Source organism: Pseudophryne corroboree, chromosome 12 (assembly GCF_028390025.1).
Source record: "Pseudophryne corroboree isolate aPseCor3 chromosome 12, aPseCor3.hap2, whole genome shotgun sequence".
In the NCBI taxonomy this organism is placed as follows: domain Eukaryota; kingdom Metazoa; phylum Chordata; class Amphibia; order Anura; family Myobatrachidae; genus Pseudophryne; species Pseudophryne corroboree.
In genome coordinates, this window is record NC_086455.1 from 18,067,884 (window position 1) to 18,090,242 (window position 22,359).

A 22,359-nucleotide genomic window follows, 5' to 3' on the forward strand; every position below is an offset into this window, starting at 1 on the left:
CAGCCCAGGTGTATTCTGGTGACTCCCAATCACCAAAATAGCTAGTGGACAACAACTGGTGTTGAATACACCGTTGGCGCTACCACCCTTTAAACAAAAGTCACGTAGTAATCTTAGTGAATAGTCCCAAAGTGAGTCTTATGTCTCACTTGCAGTATTCCTCCTTCTAGATGTTAATTCTTCTCCAATTTCAAAATATTTCAAGATTTCCTTGTATGGAGATGTTGTTCATAAAAAGAAAAAATAGCGCATATAGTGTAGTATTTTAGACAAAGGTAAATTTATTCAATTATAAAATACATAAAAATGTTCTTATCCAATTAAAAGTGACAGCTTCACTCTATAATAAAATTGGAACCGTACCGTGTCAAGCTCCCAGCATGGAGCAATGAAAAGAGTAAAAATGGAAGGTTCCGGAATTCCTCCCTCCTCCCTTCACGTAAAACGCTGGCCACTGGACCTGGCAGAGTTCTCCTATTGTTCTAGATGCAGGTAAGTGGATCACTGGATGCCGCCAACGCGTTTCGAGTTGTGTATAACTCTTCCTCAGGGCAGAAACCCTATTTTTTCTTTTTATGAACAACATCTCCATACAAGGAAATCTTGAAATATTTTGAAATTGGAGAAGAATTAACATCTAGAAGGAGGAATACTGCAAGTGAGACATAAGACTCACTTTGGGACTATTCACTAAGATTACTACGTGACTTTTGTTTAAAGGGTGGTAGCGCCAACGGTGTATTCAACACCAGTTGTTGTATACTATCCATCCATACCTGTGGTGCATTTCAGATGTGCGCAGTATATATAGTAGTAGGCCATTGCTATTGATACTGGCATATAATTCCACACATTAAAAAATGGAGAACAAAAATGTTGAGGGTAAAATAGGGAAAGATCAAGATCCACTTCCACCTCGTGCTGAAGCTGCTGCCACTAGTCATGGCCGAGACGATTAAATGCCATCAACGTCGTCTGCCAAGGCCGATGCCCAATGTCATAGTAGAGAGCATGTAAAATCCAAAAAAAAAAAGTTCAGTAAAATGACCCAAAAATCAAAATTAAAAGCGTCTGAGGAGAAGCGTAAACTTGCCAATATGCCATTTACGACACGGAGTGGCAAGGAACGGCTGAGGCCCTGGCCTATGTTCATGGCTAGTGGTTCAGCTTCACATGAGGATGGAAGCACTCATCCTCTTGCTAGAAAAATGAAAAGACTTAAGCTGGCAAAAGCACAGCAAAGAACTGTGCGTTCTTCTAAATCACAAATCCCCAAGGAGAGTCCAATTGGGTCGGCTGCGATGCCTGACCTTCCCAACACTGGACGGGAAGAGGTGGCGCCTTCCACCATTTGCACGCCCCCTGCAAGTGCTGAAAGGAGCACCCGCAGTCCAGTTCCTGATAGTCAAATTGAAGATGTCACTGTTGAAGTACACCAGGATGAGGATATGGGTGTTGCTGGCGCTGAGGAGGAAATTGACAAGGAGGATTCTGATGGTGAGGTGGTTTGTTTAAGTCAGGCACCCGGGGAGACACCTGTTGTCCATGGGACGAATATGGCCATTGACATGCCTGGTCAAATTACAAAAAAAATCACCTCTTCGGTGTGGAATTATTTTAACACAAATGCGGACAACAGGTGTCAAGCCGTGTGTCGCCTTTGTCAAGCTGTAATAAGTAGGGGTAAGGACGTTAACCACCTTGGAACATCCTCCCTTATACGTCACCTGGAGCGCATTCATCAGAAGTCATTGACAAGTTCAAAAACTTTGGATGACAGCGGAAGCAGTCCACTGACCACTAAATCCCTTCCTCTTGTAACCAAGCTCCTGCAAACCACCCCACCAACTCCCTCAGTGTCAATTTCCTCCTTACACAGGAAAACCAATAGTCCTGCAAGCCATGTCACTGTCAAGTCTGACAAGTCCTCTCCTGCCTGGGATTCCTCTGATGCACCCTTGAGTGTAACGCCTACTGCTGCTGGCGCTGCTGTTGTTGCTGCTGGGAGTCGATCGTCATCGCAGAGGGGAAGTCGGAAGACCACTTGTACTACTTCCAATAAGCAATTGACTGTCCAACAGTCCTTTGCGAGGAAGTTGAAATATCACAGCAGTCATCCTTCTGCAAAGCGGATAACTCAGGCCTTGGCAGCCTGGGCGGTGAGAAACGTGTTTCCGGTATCCAACGTTAATTCACAGGCAACTACAGACTTGATTGAGGTACTGTGTCCCCGGTACCAAATATCATCTAGGTTCCATTTCTCTAGGCAGGCGATACCGAAAATGTACACAGACGTCAGAAAAAGAGTCACCAGTGTCCTAAAAAATGCAGTTGTACCCAATGTCCACTTAACCACGGACATGTGGACAAGTGGAGCAGGGCAGACTCAGGACTATATGACTGTGACAGCCCACTGGGTAGATGTATTGCCTCCCGCAGCAAGAACAGCAGCGGCGGCACCAGTAGCAGCATCTCGCAAACGCCAACTCGTTCCTAGGCAGGCTACGCTTTGTATCACCACTTTCCATAAGAGGCACACAGCTGACAACCTCTTACGGAAACTGAGGAACATCATCGCAGAATGGCTTACCCCAATTGGACTCTCCTGGGGATTTGTGACATCGGACAACGCCAGTAATATTGTGCGTGTATTACATCTGGGCAAATTCCAGCACGTCCCATGTTTTGCACATACATTGAATTTGGTGGTACAGAATTATTTAAAAACGACAGGGGCGTGCAAGAGATGCTGTCGGTGGCCCGAAGAATTGCGGGCCACTTTCGGCATTCAGCCACCGCATGCCGAAGACTGGAGCACCAGCAAACAGTCCTGAACCTGCCCTGCCATCATCTGAAGCAAGAGGTGGTAACGAGGTGGAATTCAACCCTCTATATGCTTCAGAGGATGGAGGAGCAGCAAAAGGCCATTCAAGCCTATACATCTGCCTACGATATAGGCAAAGGAGGGGGAATGCACCTGACTCAAGCGCAGTGGAGAATGATTTCAACGTTGTGCAAGGTTCTGCAACCCTTTGAACTTGCCACACGTGAAGTCAGTTCAGACACTGCCAGCCTGAGTCAGGTCATTCCCCTCATCAGGCTTTTGCAGAAGAAGCTGGAGACATTGAAGGAGGAGCTAAAACAGAGCGATTCCGCTAGGCATGTGGGACTTGTGGATGGTGCCCTTAATTCGCTTAACCAGGATTCACGGGTGGTCAATCTGTTGAAATCAGAGCACTACATTTTGGCCACCGTGCTCGATCCTAGATTTAAAACCTACGTTGTATCTCTCTTTCCGGCAGACACAAGTCTGCAGAGGTTCAAAGACCTGCTGGTGAGAAAATTGTCAAGTCAAGCGGAACGTGACCCGTCAACAGCTCCTCCTTCACATTCTCCCGCAACTGGGGGTGCGAGGAAAAGGCTAAGAATTCCGAGCCCACCCGCTGGCGGTGATGCAGGGCAGTCTGGAGCGAGTGCTGACATCTGGTCCGGACTGAAGGACCTGCCAACGATTACTGACATGTCGTCTACTGTCACTGCATATGATTCTGTCACCATTGAAAGAATGGTGGAGGATTATATGAGTGACCGCATCCAAGTAGGCACGTCAGACAGTCCATACGTATACTGGCAGGAAAAAGAGGCAATTTGTAGGCCCTTGCAGAAACTGGCTTTATTTTACCTAAGTTGCCCGCCCCCCCTCCAGTGTGTACTCCGAAAGAGTGTTTAGTGCAGCCGCTCACCTTGTCAGCAATCGGCGTACGAGGTTACTTCCAGAAAATGTGGAGAAGATGATGTTCATCAAAATGAATTATAATCAATTCCTCCGTGGAGACATTCACCAGCAATTGCCTCCAGAAAGTACACAGGGACCTGAGTTGGTGGATTCCAGTGGGGACGAATTAATAATCTGTAATCTGTACACAGTGAAAGGGGTGAGGAATCGGAGGATGAGGAGGAGGTGGATATCTTGCCTCTGTAGAGCCAGTTTGTGCAAGGAGAGATTGATTGCTTCTTTTTTGGTGGGGGCCCAAACCAACCAGTCATTTCAGTCACAGTTGTGTGGCAGACCCTGTCGCTGAAATGATGGGTTTGTTAAAGTGTGCATGTCCTGTTTATACAACATAAGGGTGGGTGGGAGGGCCCAAGGACAATTCCATCTTGCACCTCTTTTTTCTTTCATTTTTCTTTGCATCATGTGCTGTTTGGGGACTATTTTTTGGAAGTGCCATCCTGCCTGACACTGCAGTGACACTCCTAGATGGGCTAGGTGTTTGTGTCGGCCACTTGTGTCGCTTAGCTTAGCCATCCAGCGACCTTGGTGCACCTCTTTTTTTCTTTTCATCATGTGCTGTTTGGGGACTATTTTTTTGAAGTGCCATCCTATCTGACACTGCAGTGCTACTCCTAGATGGGCCAGGTGTTTGTGTCGGCCACTTGGGTCGCTTAGCTTAGTCATCCAGCGACCTCGGTGCAAATTTTAGGACTAAAAATAATATTGTGAGGTGTGAGGTGTTCAGAATAGACTGAAAATGAGGTTAATAATACTATGGGATCAAAATGACCCCCAAATTCTATGATTTAAGCTGTTTTTGAGGTTTTTTTGTAAAAAAAAAACGAATCCAAAACACACCCGAATCTGACAAAAAATTTTCAGGGAGGTTTTGCCAAAACGCGTCGGAATCCAAAACACGTTTGCGGAACCGAATCCAAAACCAAAACACAAAACCCGAAAAATTTCCGGTGCACATCACTAGTCACAAAGCACAAACACTCAAACACGATTGTAGTTCTTATTTTAATTTATTGCTGTTATAAGTTGTTATATTATAGTTGTATATAGATGTTATTTTATTATGTCAAATAGTTGGTACTGTAGGATGGTAAATAATAGGTAAGTTGTTACTTACGGTGGTCATTCCGACCCGATCGCTCGCTGCAGTTTCTCGCAGTGCAGCGATTGGGTTGGAACTGCGTAGAGGCAGAGGCGGTCGCTGGTCGGGAGGGAGCTGGATGGCGGCGGTAAGCCGCCGTTTAGGGGGCGCGGTCCGGGCAGCGCAGGGGGAGCTCGGAGGGCCGCGGCAGCTGCGTGATGTCACACGCAGCCGCCGCGGGCCGGGGAGTGACGAGTAGCTCCTGGCCAGCACGTTAAAGCTGCGCTGGTCGGGAGCAACTCTTGAAGTGCAAAGGCATCGCTGCTGTGCGATGCATTTGCACTTCTGCGGGGGGGGGGGGGGGGCACTGACATGTGGGGCGTCCCCCCGCATGTCAGTGTGAATGATCGTAGCTGTGCTAAATTTAGCACAGCTACGATCAGCTCGGAATGACCCCCTTACATCTGTAAGATGGTGAGTTGATGTAAGTATCTCGCTGTAAGCAGGTTAGTTTGGTTTTCTGCCCAGCTTTGTTCTTATCCATTGGAAAACATTTCTCTTGGATTTGTTCTCTGTGCTGTGGGCATTCGCAGTGTTTTCCTTCTTACATCTTCTCCCCAGCTTGCTTTGTATCCAGGTCCTGACATTGGATTTGGGCTTTTTATTTATAGCACCCGTGGTGGCTTTGTCTGGAAATTCATGGCAGGCGCTTGTGTGCGGCTTGACCTCTTCTATAATAGTGAGGCCAGGAGGTCTTTTCTTACCTGGAGATGTTTTCTGGGTGGTGGTGTAAGGACATTCATGGCAGATGTTTGTATGTGGCTCGGCCACTTTCATGAGATTTAGGCTGGAAGGCCTTCTCCAGCCTAGAGACGTTATCTGGGTGGTGTTGTCCAGAACCTCATGACAGTCGTTTATGTGTGGCTCAACTTCTTCTATGTTAGTGGGGTCAAGAGGTCTTTTCTTGGCTGGAGATGTTTTCTTGTTGGTGTTATCCAGCCATCCATCCCACACATAAAATTTCACCTTTGGGTAGTAATTGTGCTGGGCGTCCCCCCGCATGTCAGTGTGAATGATCGTAGCTGTGCTAAATTTAGCACAGCTACGATCAGCTCGGAATGACCCCCTTACATCTGTAAGATGGTGAGTTGATGTAAGTATCTCGCTGTAAGCAGGTTAGTTTGGTTTTCTGCCCAGCTTTGTTCTTATCCATTGGAAAACATTTCTCTTGGATTTGTTCTATGTGCTGTGGGCATTCGCAGTGTTTTCCTTCTTACATCTTCTCCCCAGCTTGCTTTGTATCCAGGTCCTGACATTGGATTTGGGCTTTTTATTTATAGCACCCGTGGTGGCTTTGTCTGGAAATTCATGGCAGGCGCTTGTGTGCGGCTTGACCTCTTCTATAATAGTGAGGCCAGGAGGTCTTTTCTTACCTGGAGATGTTTTCTGGGTGGTGGTGTAAGGACATTCATGGCAGATGTTTGTATGTGGCTCGGCCACTTTCATGAGATTTAGGCTGGAAGGCCTTCTCCAGCCTAGAGACGTTATCTGGGTGGTGTTGTCCAGAACCTCATGACAGTCGTTTATGTGTGGCTCAACTTCTTCTATGTTAGTGGGGTCAAGAGGTCTTTTCTTGGCTGGAGATGTTTTCTTGTTGGTGTTATCCAGCCATCCATCCCACACATAAAATTTCACCTTTGGGTAGTAATTGTGCTGGGCGTCCCCCCGCATGTCAGTGTGAATGATCGTAGCTGTGCTAAATTTAGCACAGCTACGATCAGCTCGGAATGACCCCCTTACATCTGTAAGATGGTGAGTTGATGTAAGTATCTCGCTGTAAGCAGGTTAGTTTGGTTTTCTGCCCAGCTTTGTTCTTATCCATTGGAAAACATTTCTCTTGGATTTGTTCTATGTGCTGTGGGCATTCGCAGTGTTTTCCTTCTTACATCTTCTCCCCAGCTTGCTTTGTATCCAGGTCCTGACATTGGATTTGGGCTTTTTATTTATAGCACCCGTGGTGGCTTTGTCTGGAAATTCATGGCAGGCGCTTGTGTGCGGCTTGACCTCTTCTATAATAGTGAGGCCAGGAGGTCTTTTCTTACCTGGAGATGTTTTCTGGGTGGTGGTGTAAGGACATTCATGGCAGATGTTTGTATGTGGCTCGGCCACTTTCATGAGATTTAGGCTGGAAGGCCTTCTCCAGCCTAGAGACGTTATCTGGGTGGTGTTGTCCAGAACCTCATGACAGTCGTTTATGTGTGGCTCAGCTTCTTCTATGTTAGTGGGGTCAAGAGGTCTTTTCTTGGCTGGAGATGTTTTCTTGTTGGTGTTATCCAGCCATCCATCCCACACATAAAATTTAACCTTTGGGTAGTAATTATCTTCCTCAATGATATCTTCCTCATCGCTGTCGTCTTCTTCTCTACTGATTTCATCTGCATACTCATCATCTGCGATGTAGTGGCTGGACATCGGGGTATAATATTCCGCATCAGGTGTGTCTGCCTCTCTGCCATCATCTTCATCATTTTTCATCATCATCTTCATCATTGTCATCACCAGTATAGCAGTGATGTGCGGTGAGGTCAGAGGCTGGGGAGGCACAAATGGTGAAGGCTCTCAGTGCCAGGAACCTGTCTCACTCCCTACACAATTTAACGCTTATGTCTCTACACTACATTCATACAAACACAGGGAGAACATACATACAGTAATAGACAGGTCACAGCCATCAACCTAGTGTTGTGAGTAAACTGGTGCGGTGAGGTGCCCCCCATCGCCCCCTCACCTGCAGAAACTCAGCTGGCCTGGTGCAGCAGGTTACACAGGGCAATGCAGTCATCAGTTATATAGTCAGCAGCAGCTGGGGAGAGAGAGGAGGAACATATATGTACACTACGTTTCACTACTGTAGCCGCACACACAGAGTCCTGTCCCCGCACTCACTACATATACCATACACACACACACACACACCTGTCCCCGCGCTCACTACAGATTACACACACACCTGTCCCCGCACTCACTACAGATTACATACACACACCTGTCCCCGCACTCACTACAGATTACATACACACACACACACATTCCTGACCACACACACACACAGTCCAGGTGCTGGCTGCTACTCACCCCGGTCACTATGCACAGGTGGCTGCTGCTGGCACTGCAGGTCCCCATTTCCCTCCTCCCTTGCCATGCTGCTCAACTGCGGTGTCTGCCTTTCTTCACTTCCTGGATTGGTCACATGACCAATCTGAGCTGCCCATCAGAGCTCACACACGCCCCCACTGTGAGGCATGCCTCACATTTCTGTTCTATGCAGACTGATTGGCCGCTGTGTAGCCCCGCCCATCTGTACAGGCAGCGTCGACAATGTGAGAGATGAGGCTGAGCTGCTGCTGCCTCATCTCTATCTCTCCCTGCAGTTCCAGCAGCTCTGGTAAGTTCTATCTATAAAGATGATTGTATTAATACAAAGAAGATGCTTATAAATTATATCTTCTTTGTGTTCTCCCAATCATTTTTGTAGTGAGAACTGTGAGTATGTTAGGGATCATGACCGTGCGGCTCTGCCTCCCCTGCCTGCACGTCCCTGCAGTATAGACGGTTGGGTAATAACTATCAAAGCTCGTCTCACTGGTGACCTCCTCTTCTTCCTACCCACTGTAGTATACCACCTTTGGGGCATCTTCCTTTTCAGCACCAACATAGGATGTTACAATTGTGCCAAACGTCACAGAGTGGTAAGTGACCATTTGTAAGTAAGTGTCATCAATCATCTCATTGTGACATCCTCCTCTTCTTCCTCCCCACTGTAGTATACCACCTTTGGGGCGTCTTCCTTTTCAGCACTAACGTGCGATACAATTGTGCCAAATATCACAGCGTGGTAAGCAACCATTTGTAAGTAAGTGTCATCACTCATCTCCGCCTCATTTACTAGAGTGAGGCCGGGCGGTCTCTTCATGCCTAAAGACATCTTCAGTCTCAGGCTGATAATTTGCTTTCTTAAATTTCTCTCTCTTCAAAGCTCCTTCGCCAGGCAACTCGTATTGAGAAGTGAGGTTCCAGAGGCAGCAGCCGAATATACCGCGTCTGTGATGTCACAGCGTACTGGCTGACTGACATCATCCCCAGCCATCAACACCAGCCTGGAGAAATGTCCAGCTTGTTCATTTCATCAGTCCATACAGGTGTAGGTAATAGGTATCCGTGTTGATACATGGTGCCAGACACATACTGTAATTACATACAACCTTCCTGCATTATATATCTTTCTGGGATATTCAAACAGAACCAAGTAAACCCAGTTTTAAGAACGATTAAGTACACATACATACATACAAAAATAAATAAATAATATATGCGTTTTCCTGGTGGTCACTGTCCAGTATTATTTACAATCCTCACTGGTAGCCTCACTCCACTGATGGTGGTCATTCCGAGTTGATCGCTCGCTGCCGATTTTCGCAGTGCAGCGATTAAGTAAAAAAAAGTCACAAATGCGCATGCGCATGGTACGCAGCGCACATGCGCTAAGTACTTTCACACAAAACTTTGTAGATTTACACAAGCTCGAGCTACGTTTTTTCATTGCTCGAGTGATCGTAGTGTAATTGACAGGAAGTGGGTGTTTCTGGGCGGAAACTGGCCGTTTTCAGGGAGTGTGCTAAAAAACGCAGGCGTGCCAGGTAAAAACGCAGGAGTGGCATGAGAAACGGGGGAGTGGCTGGCCGAACGCAGGGCGTGTTTGTGACGTCAAACCAGGAACTAAACGGACTGAGGTGATCGCAGTCTAGGAGTAGGTCTGGAGCTACTCAGAAACTGCTAGGAATTATTTAGTAGCAGTTCTGCTAATCTTTCGTTCGCTATTCTGCTAAGCTAAGATACACTCCCAGAGGGCGGCGGCCTAGCGTGTGCAATGCTGCTAAAAGCAGCTAGCGAGCGAACAACTCGGAATGAGGGCCGATGTCAGCGTCACAAAACCTCTGACCAGCAGTGACCCGAACCTGTTGCTCAGGAACCTGCATCCAACTAGGCCTACAACTACTAATACATGTTCCGCTGCCAAACCAAAGCAGCAACAGCTGTCATCAGCAACAAGCGGGGCCAGGGGCCTAATTCAGACCTGAATGCTCTTGTGCAAAATCGTACAGCGGCCGATTATCGAATTACTGCGCATGCGTATGCACTGCAATGCGCAGGCGGAAGCAACAGCATGGTGCGAAAATATAGATTGCTAGGCGTACGCAAGCTGATTGACAGGAAGCGGACATTTGTGGGTGGTAACTGGACGTTTTCTGGGAGTGTCAAGAAAAATGCAGACGTGTCCAAGCGTTTTCAGGGCGGGTGTGTGACGTCAGCTCCGGCCCCCGATCAGCCTGTTTGTATCGCACTGTAGGAGTAAGTCTAGGGCTGCGCACAGACTGCACAGACTAGAAACATCATTCGATGGTGAGTTGCGAACGGATTTGCAGCTGTCTGGCGAAGTTTTCACACAGCGTACGCATGCATTCGCATACTTGTACGGGGCGGGTTTTCACTCTCTATGGGTGGTGGCTGTCTGATCGCAGACTTCTGCAGATTTGCAGAGGAGCAATCAGTGAATTAGGCCCCAAATCCAACTGTAGTCTGGCTTACATATACTAGTAAATGCTTGTTTGCCAGCAATCTATTCAAGCTGTCATTCATTGCTCGTGCCAAGCTAACACATCACCAGACGGGGGAAGTCTGAATCTTTACCATGCAGAACTGTACAATTATGTTGTGTGCTTTGTACACTTGCCTTGTGAGACAGTAACCTCTGAGTGAACCTTTATAGTGTGCATCCGCCATTGATGAAGCTATGTGTATAATCTTCTCTGTATATAGATAATCCTGTTTTCTCCAAAGCAGATTATCAATGCAAAGGGTTAAGCCTTTCTTGATTAATTAGCACTAAATGATCTATACGGTGTTTTTATAAAGAACGCTTATCCTTATGTCATGTCCAATCACCACTATCAAATGGGGGTGATAAACGTATTCATGTGTCATAAAAAGCGCACCAGGCAATACGGAGAAGTAACTTCCTTTGATAACGATGCACAGTAGTCTTGTGCACACATCCCAGAGTGTTCAGAATTAAGGGGAATGATGTACAATAAAAGTAATATGGCGTTACATGAAATGGATCAGGCTTTGGCATATTGGAGATTGACCTAATTTGTTGTGAGGTATAATGTTCCCAGGTTGTCAAGACTCGGGACCCAGATGGAGCAGTTTAGACATGGCTACTGGTAGATTAAGCATCGATGGCCCCCACTGATGGTTAACCTTGATGGTATGAAGCCATCGGCAGGTAAAGCATCAATGGCTTCACCAACCAAAGGTCTTATCTCCTCACTGAGCCAATCAGAGGTGGGGACAGGTTGTATTGGGGGGTGGGGCTAGGCTCCGAGTCCCAGAGAGGAAGGGTAAAAAAACATGGGGGGGGGGGGGGGGCTTTGTGCATCAATGGTGGAGAACAAATGAATCCCCATCAGCATGTATCAGGGGATCACTAGTGACCAATGCTGAAAACAGAAACAACCCTACCTTCCTTCCCTGTCCCACCTCTTTTGGACTCTCATCCCCTGTCCTGTACATTGTATGACAGCAGACAGCAGATTCAGAAGGTGGATGAGTACACAGCCATTTTATCTTACATTTATTTTTCCATAGGCAGTAACAGATATTTGGATACTTAAATTACTATTTTTCTGTCATCCCCAGCAGACTGATTTGTTTATTTTTCCAGTCTATAACCATCTGTGGTTTCATTTATTTGGGCTTGATGAGAACCGTGATGCATTTTCAATTGTGTTACTTTTTCATATACACACACACACACCTTTGTTTCACTATTAAGGTGCATACACACTTAGCGGTATAGTAAACAATATCGCTCATTGGGGGAGCGCGGTCCAGACAACGCAGGCGTGTCCGGACTGCTGCTGGGGTGCGCTGCGTTGGCTGCGTGACGTCACATGCAGCTGCTGCGACCGAAAACATGCCGGGTAGCCGCCTGCCAGCTAGGCTGCGTAGGAAGGGATCAACTCGCCGGGTGCGAAAGCATCGCTTGCCGTGCGATGCTTTTGCACCTCTGTGGGATGGGGGGAGGGGGGGGTGATTGACATGCGGGGTGGACAAGCACATCTATTAGCAGCTCTGAGTCGGGCCCGTAATTAGATATTATCACCCACTATTCAATGCTGAGATTAATGGCACTGTACAGCAGGGGGCATGGCTGCAATGACACGATTCAGCATGAACCGCATAATCAGCCACCCGGTTTCGCCCACTTTTCTGTATAAGTACACCAGCCACACCACACAGCAGAACGAACTGCCCAACATCACTCCAGATCTGTACACAGGCTATAATATCCACACACTGTAAATTTACAAACAATGGGGGTAATTCAGACCTGATCGCTGGGCTGCGTTTTTTGCTGGTCTGCGATCAGATAGTCGCCGCTTACAGGGGGAGGGTATAACGCTGTGCAGGTGTGCGTTCGCTTCATTTGCAGAGCTGCATAAACATCAGTTTGTGCAGCCTCTGCTCAGCCCAGGACTTACTCAGCCGCTGCAATTGTATCCGCCTGATCTTGGCCGGAGCTGACGTCAGACACCCTCCCTGAAAACGCCAGATCCCGGCTGTGTTTTTCCGGACGCTTCTGTAAAACGGTCAGTTGCCATCCACAAACGGCCACTTCCTGTTTCTCTAACGTCCTAGTGGATGCTGGGGACTCCGTAAGGACCATGGGGAATAGATGGGCTCCGCAGGAGACAGGGCACTTTAAGAAAGAATTTGGATTCTGGTGTGTTCTGGCTCCTCCCTCTATGTCCCTCCTCCAGACCTCAGTTTGAATCTGTGCCCGGACGAGCTGAGTGCTACTTAGTGAGCTCTCCTGAGCTTGCTATAAGAAAGTATTTTGTTAGGTTTTTTATTTTCAGAGAGATCTGCTGGCAACAGACTCCCTGCATCGTGGGACAGAGGGGAGAGAAGCAGCCCTACTCACTGAATATAGGTCCTGCTTCTTAGGCTACTGGACACCATTAGCTCCAGAGGGATCGTAAACAGGATCGCACCCTTGGTCGTCCGATCCCGGAGCCGCGCCGCCGCCCCCCTCGCAGAGCCGGAAGACAGAAGCCGGTGACAGAAGCAAGAAGACTTCGAAATCGGCGGCAGAAGACTCCAGTCTTCATATGAGGTAGCGCACAGCACTACAGCTGTGCGCCATTGCTCCCACACTAAAGTATTGCAGAAGAAGTCCGCACTTGGGACGGGCGCCCAGCATCCACTACGGAATACGAGAAATAGATTTACCGGTAAGTAAAATCTTATTTTCTCTAACGTCCTAGTGGATGCTGGGGACTCCGTAAGGACCATGGGGATTATACCAAAGCTCCCAAACGGGCGGGAGAGTGCGGATGACTCTGCAGCACCGAATGAGCAAACACAAGGTCCTCTTCAGCCAGGGTATCAAACTTGTAAAACTTTGCAAAAGTGTTCGAACCTGACCAAGTAGCTGCTCGGCAAAGCTGTAATGCCGAGACCCCTCGGGCAGCCGCCCAAGAAGAGCCCACCTTCCTTTTGGAGTGGGCTTTTACTGATTTTGGAAGCGGCAATCCAGCCACAGAATGAGCCTGCTGAATCGTGTTACAGATCCAGCGAGCAATAGTTTACTTTGAAGCAGGAGCACCCAGCTTGTTGGATGCATACAGGATAAACAGCGAGTCAGTTTTCCTGACTCTAGCCGTTCTGGCTACATAAACCTTCAAAGCCTTGACCACATCTAGTAACTCGGAATCCTCCAAATCACGAGTAGCCACAGGCACCACAATAGGTTGGTTCATATGAAAGGATGACACCACCTTTTGCAGAAATTGTGGACGAGTCCGCAATTCTGCCCTGTCCATATGGAAAACCAGATAGGGCTTTTATGTGACAAAGCCGCTAATTCTGACAAACGCCTAGCTGACGCCAAGGCTAATAGCGTGACCACCTTCCACGTGAGAAATTTTAACTCCACGGTTTTGAGTGGCTCAAACCAGTGTGACTTCAGGAAACTCAACACCACGTTAAGATCCCAAGGTGCCACTGGAGGCACAAAAGGGGGCTGAATATGCAGCACTCCCTTTACAAACTTCTGGACTTCAGGAAGAGAAGCCAGTTCTTATTGAAAGAAAATGGATAGAGCCGAAATCTGGACCTTAATGGAACCCAATTTCAGGCCCAAAGTCACTCCCGACTGTAGGAAGTGAATGAAACGGCCCAGCTGGAATTCCTCCGTAGGGGCATTCCTGGCCTCACACCAAGCAACATATTTTCGCCATATACGGTGATAATGTTGAGCCGTCACATCCGTCCTAGCCTCTATCAGCGTAGGAATTACCTCATCCGGAATGCCTTTTTCTGCTAGGATCCGGCGTTCAACCGTCAAACGCAGCCGCGGTAAGTCTTGGAACAGACAGGGCCCCTGTTGCACAAGTCCTGTCTTAGAGGCACAGGCCATGGGTCCTCTGTGAGCATTTCTTGCAGATCTGGAAACCAAGTCCTTCTTGGCCAATCCGGAACAAAGAGTTTTGTTCTCACTCCTCTTTTCTTATCAGCACCTTGGGTATGAGAGGAAGAGGAGGAAATACATAGACCGACGGGAACACCCACGGTGTCACCAGTGCGTCCACAGCTATCGCCTGAGGGTCTCTTGACCTGGCGCAATATCTCTGCAGCTTTTTGTTGAGGCGAGATGCCATCATGTCCACCTGTGGCAGTTCCCACCGACTTGCAATCTGCATGAAGACTTCTTGATGAAGTCCCCACTCTCCCGGGTGGAGGTCGTGCCTGCTGAGGAAGTCTGCTTCCCAGTTGTCCACTCCCGGAATGAACACTGCTGACAGTGCGCTTACGTGATTCTCCGCCCAGCGAAGAATTCTGGTGGCTACTACCATCGCCACCCTGCTCCTTGTGCCGCCTTGGCGGTTACATGAGCCATTGCGGTGATATTGTCTGACGGAATCAGAACCGGTTGGTCGCGAAGCAGGGTCTCCGCTTGACTTAGGGCGTTGTATATGGCCCTTAGTTCCAGGATATTGATGTGAAGGCAAGTCTCCTGCCTTGACCACAGCCCTTGGAAATTTCTTCCCTGTGTGACTGCCCCCCACCCTCGGAGGCTTGCATCCGTGGTCACCAGGACGCAGTCCTGAATGCCGAATCTGCGACCTTCGAGAAGGTGAGCACTCTGCAGCCACCACAGGAGAGACACCCTGGCCCTGGGGGATAGGGTGATTAACCGATGCATCTGAAGATGTGATCCGGACCACTTGTCCAGCAAGTCCCATTGGAAGGTCCTCGCATGGAACCTGCCGAAGGGAATGGCCTCGTATGATGCCACCCTCCTTCCCAGGACTCTAGTGCAGAGATGCACTGACACCTGTTTTGGTTTTAATAGATTCCTGACCAGTGTCACGAGCTCCTGAGCTCTCTCTATCAGGAGATAAACCCTTTTCTGGTCTGTGTCTAGGATCATGCCTAGGAGAGGCAGATGAGCTGTAAGAACCAACTGCGACTTTGGAATATATAGAATCCAGCCGTGTTGCTGTTACACTTCCAGAGAAAGTGATACGCTGTTCAGCAACTGCTCTATTGATCTCGCTTTTATGAGGAGATCGTCCAAGTACGTGATAATAGTGACACCTTGCTTCCGCAGGAGCACCATAATTTCCGCCATTACCTTGGTGAATATTCTCAAGGCCGTGGAGAGACCAAACGGCAACGTCTGAAATTGGTAATGACAATCCCGTACCGCAATTCTGAGGTACGCCTGATGAGGTGGATAAATGGAGACATGAAGGTATGCATCCGTTATGTCCCGAGTCACCATAAACTCTCCCCCTTTCAGGCTTGCAATGACCGCTCTTAGCGATTCCATCTTGAACTTGAACCTTTTCAGGTATATGTTCAGGGATTTTAAATTCAATATGGGTCTGACCGAACCGTATGGTTTCGGGACAACAACATGGTCGAATAATACCCCCCTCCTGGTTGAAGGAGGGGAACCTTGACCACCACCTGTTGAAGATATAATTTGTGAAGTGCAGTTAACACTGTTTCCCTCTCGTGGGGGGAAGCCGGCAGGGCCGTCGGTGAGGGGGCATCTCCTCAAAGTCCAGCTTGTATCCCTGAGACACAATATCTATTGACCAGGGATCTAACAGGGAGTGAACCCACTTGTGGCTGAATTTACGAAGGCGTGCCCCCACCGGGCCTAGCTCCGCCTGTGGAGCCCCAACGACACGCGGTGGATTTTTGTAGAGGCCGGGGAGGACTTCTGTTCCTGGGAACTAGCTGTGTTGTGCAGCTTCTTTCCTCTACCCACGCCTCTGGCAAGAAAGGACGCACCTCAGACTTTCTTGTCTCTTTATTCGAAAGGCTGCATTTAATAATGTCGTGCTTTCCTAGGCTGTGCAGGAATATAAGGCAATATATCAGAATTACCAGCTATAGCTGTGGAGACCAGGTCCGATAACCCTTCTCCACACAATCCTCAGCCTTCCATATGCCTCTTAAGTCGGCATCATCTGTCCATTGCATATTCTACAGGACTCGCCAAGCAGAAATCGACATAGCTTTGACTCTAGGACCCAGTATACTCATGTCTCTTTGGGCATGTTTTATATATACATATCTCTTAAGACAGCATCTTTAATATATATATACATATCTCTATATATACATATATATATCCATACCTCCCAACTCTGCCCCCTTCCAAAGAGGGACACACGCGCGTGCTCCAGAAAAGGGGGCGTGGTCTATGAAATGGGGCGTGGCTTCGCGGAGGACCCGCGATCGCGAGCCACGCCCCGTTTTCGTCACTGAGGGGGCATGCCCAGCGCTCTGTGAGCCGCTGGTATGCCCCCTCTCCCCCTGTCTGCACTTAATAGACGCTGTGCGCATGCGCACAGCGTCTATTCACCGCTGCTCTGCTAAGCAGGGCAGCGACAGACAGAGCCTCCCAACTGTCCCCCCCCCCACCGCGGGACACTGCGGCCCGCAGGTGGGACAGCGGGACAGTCCACAAAAAACGGGACTGTCCCGCGAAAATCGGGACAGTTGGGAGGTATGATATATCTATATGCATACTAGGGTCTCAATCTCTGCTGATAAGGTACCTGTCCACGCTGCCACAGCGCTATAAACCCATGCCGACACAATCGCCGGGCTGAGTAGTGTACCAGAATGTGCACGCTATCTGCAGGATCCCTGAGAATAGCTGTTACGTCAGGGCTACCTTTTGGGCAAACGTGACACCCTAGGGGAAGATTCCCATCATATCCTGGCCCTAGTGGGGAAAGGATACTGCCTGAGAATTCTTTGTGGGAAACTGCAGTCTCTTGTCTGGATATTCCCGCTCTTTTTTATCCTGAGAGGAGGGAAATTCACCTCAGCTTTCTTCCCCTTAAACATGTGTACCCTTGTGTCAGGGACAGATGAGTCATCAGTGATATGCAAATCATCTTTTATTACAATAATCATATATTGAATACTTTTCTGCCATTTTGGCTGTAACTTTGCATTATCGTAGTCGACACTGGAGTCAAACTCCGTGTCGATATCAGTGTCTATTATTTTGGATAGTGAGCATTGAGAGACTCTAAAGGTCTCTGCGACATAGGGACAGATATGGGTAGATTTCCTGTCTGTTCTCTAATCTTTTGTGCAATAAATTCACCTTAGCACTTAATTACACATATCCAAACAGGTGTCGGCGTTGTCGACGGAGACACCCTCTCACACACATATTTGCTCCATCTCCTCCTTAGGGGAGCCTTTTACCTCAGACATGTCGACACACACGTACCGACACACCACACACTCAGGGAATGCTCATCTGAAGACAATTCCTCCATAAGGCCCTTTGGAGAGACAGAGAGAGAGAGTATGCCAGCACACACCCCAGCGCTATTAACCCAGGAATAACACAGTAACTTAATGTTAACCCAGTAGCTGCTGTTTATATTGATTTTTGCGCCTAATTATGTGCCCCCCCTCTCTTTTTACCCTCTTCTACCGTGTAACTGCAGGGGAGAGACTGGGGAGCTTCCTCTCAGCGGTGCTGTGGAGAAAAAACATGGCGCTGGTGAGTGCTGAGGAAGAAGCCCCGCCCCCTCGATGGCCTCGCTGGATCTGTAACACGATTCAGCAGGCTCATTCTGTGGCTGGATTGCCGCTTCCAAAATCAGTAAAAGCCCACTCCACAAGGAAGGTGGGCTCTTCTTGGGCGGCTGCCCGAGGGGTCTCGGCATTACAGCTTTGCCGAGCAGCTACTTGGTCAGGTTCGAACACTTTTGCAAAGTTTTACAAGTTTGATACCCTGGCTGAGGAGGACCTTGTGTTTGCTCATTCGGTGCTGCAGAGTCATCCGCACTCTCCCGCCCGTTTGGGAGCTTTGGTATAATCCCCATGGTCCTTACGGAGTCCCCAGCATCCACTAGGACGTTAGAGAAAATAAGATTTTACTTACCGGTAAATCTATTTCTCGTATTCCGTAGTGGATGCTGGGCGCCCGTCCCAAGTGCGGACTTCTTCTGCAATACTTGTATATAGTTATTGCTGCAATAAGGGCTATGTTATTGTTGCATCAGGGTTGAACTGATGCTCTGTTGTTGTTCATACTGTTGACTGGGTAAGTTTATCACAAGTTATACGGTGTGATTGGTGTGACTGGTATGAGTCTTGCCCTGGATTCCAAAATCCTTTCCTTGTACTGTCAGCTCTTCCGGGCACAGTTTCTCTAACTGAGGTCTGGAGGAGGGACATAGAGGGAGGAGCCAGAACACACCAGAAACCAAATTCTTTCTTAAAGTGCCCTGTCTCCTGCGGAGCCCGTCTATTCCCCATGGTCCTTACGGAGTCCCCAGCATCCACTACGGACTACGAGAAATAGATTTACCGGTAAGTAAAATCTTGTTTTTTTCCCGCACCATCCCGTCGCTAGGCACCAATGCCAGGTGCTGCGGTACGTCGCGCCTTTGCATTGCATACGCATGTGCAGTTCAGATCTGATCGCTCACAAGTGGTCATTCCGAGTTGATCGCTCGCTAGCATTTTTTAGCAGCCGTGCAAACGCTATGCCGCCGCCCACTGGGAGTGCATTTTAGCTTAGCAGAAGTGCGAACGAAAGGATCGCAGAGCGGCGGCATACTTTTTTTTGTGCAGTTTTAGAGTAGCTCAATATCTACTCAGCGCTTGCAATCACTTCAGACTGTTCAGTTCCTGTTTTGACGTCACGAACACGCCCTGCGTTCTCCCAGCCACGCCTGCGTTTTTCCTGGCACGCCTGTGTTTTTCCGAAAACTCCCTGAAAACGGTCAGTTGACACCCAGAAACGCCCTCTTCCTGTCAATCACTCTGCAACTAGCAGTGCGACTGAAAAGCTTCGCTAGACCCTGTGTGAAACTACATCGGCCGTTGCAAAAGTACATCACGCGTGTGCATTGCGCCGCATACGCATGCGCAGAAGTGACGTTTTTTTGCCTAATCGCTGCACAGAAAACGAATGCAGCAAGCAAACAACTCGGAATGACCCCCCTGTGCGAAAACGCACAGCAGCAATCAGGTGTGAATTACCCCCACTGTTTGGAATGGTAAAATATAAGCAGACTCCAAAGATAATCTCTCCATAACTTTGCAGTTCCTAAAAACAGCCTAAGGCGCTTTAAATTTTGACTGGTGCAAAATCCTGGCTAAATTTATTAAAACTGCAATTTCATAGAAAATATGCTCACTGGAAAGATCCATAAAGGGAGCTGCAATACTAGATACAATTTGTTAGATGTAAATAAATATAATACTTTTAAATATATAGGGGCCCATTTAGCTATTTAAAACTCGTTGCACCTTCTCTGACTCCTCTCATGACTCCACTATCCCTGCACTTCCCCTAACAGTCGGTGTCCCCCATGGTTCTGTTCGTAGATCTTTCCTTTTTCCTCTCTATGGGCGGGATTCAAATCTTCTGTCTCTCCCTCCCACCCCCATTGCGCCTGCCGGTAGTATTCAAATGTTGCTGCCGATGGGTGCGATATCAGCATTTCAGCTCGCCACCCCCAGGGGTGGTGAGCTGAAATGCGCGAAAAGTGACCCGTTTGGACGCCCAAACGGGACTTTCAGTGATCGCGCCCATGACTTTAGTCGTGTTTAGTCGCTTTACGCGGCTAAACCATCTCTTATGGGCGCGATCAGCGCGATAAAGGGGGTCAATAGAATATCGCCCCGCGATCTCCCCTCACTTTAGGCGGGAGATCGGGACCAATAAATCATTTGAATCCCGTCCTATATGACCTTGTAAGGTGAGCTCATTCTCTAATTTGGAGTAAAAATATCAATTCTAAGCTGATAATACTAAAACTTAAGGGCCCGCCGAGGTGCCTGATGGCCGATACATCCGGCGAGCGACCAGGCGGTGGGGTGTGATGGGGGGAGTCAAGTCTCGTCACTCCCCCCGGCTCCATAGCAGTGCATGCTAATATGGACAAGATTGTCCATATTGGCATGCATGCATAAGCGACGGGGCACCAACAGTGAACGAGCATGGGGCCGCACATCGTTCATCGTTGGTGCCTACACAATGAATGATATGAACGAGTTCTCATTCATTAGTGAACGAGAACGTTCCTATCGTTCAGTTATCTCGCCCAGTGTTTAGGGCCTATTACTTTCCTCCCCTGACCTCTCCCCGGCTCTCCTCACTCGTATCTCCAACTGTCTCTCTGCTATCTCTACTTGGATGTCCCAGCGCTTTCTTGAACTTAACATGTCTAAGACTGAGCTGATCATCTTCCCACCCTCCCGCATAACCTCAATTACCAAAATTTAATTATATATTGATCGCAGAACTATCTTATCTAATCCCCAAGTGCGCTGTCTTGGAGTTATCCTTGAATCTTCCCTCTCCTTCAAACCTCACATTCAGTGCCTCTCACAGTCCTGCATTTTCCATCTCAAAAACATCTTTAGGATTGTCAGCATCCGGAGTCTTACCTACGGTTCTGGTCTCTGCGGCCTTCCTGTTAGCTGGCTGGTGCGGCTGCGGCGGATAGGAGCTGAGGCAGCGAGGTCCTCCAGTGCGGCTTCCGGGCATCTGGAGGCCGGGGTCTGGGTCCTGGGGAGCGGAGCATGGCAACCGGAGGTGTCTGTTTCCAAGTGTCCTGTTGCTGTGTGTGGCGTCTGGGAGGCTGAGGCCAGAGGTAGTGGCTGTGTTCTGGTTCCACATGTGTCCTCTGTGCAGGGAGCCGCCATGTTGGGGACCAAGCCAAGCCAATAGGTATCCCAGTTCGCGTCCAGCCAATCCGGTGCTGTTTTCCCTTATAAAAAGGGGTTGATACTTAGTTATGGTGCCAGTGCTTCAAGTTACTTGCTGCTGTAAGGTGCTCAAGCTCTGTGCTCCCAGGTTAACCCCTGGTATCCTGGTTCTGTGAAGGCCGCCCGGTGGTCAGTTCTGTTATTGCAGTCCTTTGCTTCCAGTCCACCTGGCCTTGCGGTTTAACTGCTGGGTTCCCTATCTGGTAGAGGGTCTCCGTTTGCGGTCAGTGCTCACAGTGATCCTCTCGTCAACATCGTTCTTCAAGTCATCTCGTCAGTGATCTTCAGCATCGTTTACTAATCACAAGTCATCTCCTCATTCAGTGTTCTTCAGCATTGTTTACAAATCGCAAGTCATCTCCTCATTCAGTGATCTTCAGCATTGCTTACAAATCACCTCCTCATTCAGCGTTCTTCAACATCGTTTACAAATCACAAGTCATCTCCTCATTCAGCGTTCTTCAACATTGTTTACAAATCACAGTCATCTCATTCGGTGTTCTTCAGCATTGTTCACAAATCACAAGTCATCTCTTTATTCAGTGTATTTCAGCATCGTTTACAAATCACAAGTCACTTCTCCATTCAGTATTCTTCAGCACTCTCTACAAGTCACGAACATTTTGTTCTTTAGAACTCACTCGGACTTATCTCCTAGTTGTGGTGTATTATTGAAGTCTCATTAAAACTGAATTAATTTTTCTTCAGTGTATCATTCTCAGTCATTGTCATCATTGCCTACCCCTCTTCCTCTTCGGGCCAACTCTTCAATCCATGAGTAAGAACTATATTCAGCCACCTCGATTCCTTCCTTTGCCGAAAGCTGCTCCCTCAGTCAATTGTCAGTCGTCAGATCCTCAACTCAAGCCGAGCGTGACAAGGATCAGAGCCTTTCTCACCCTGGATGCTACTAAGATTCTCATCCCCTCACTGGTCATCTCCAGATTGGTCTACTGTAATCTCCTCCTATCTGGCCTTCCTGACAACCGCCTCTCTCCACTCCAATCTGTCCTCAATGCTGTTGCCCGGCTCATCTTCCTCTCCAAATGTACTACATCCACCTCCCCTCTCTTACAAGCCCTTCACTAGC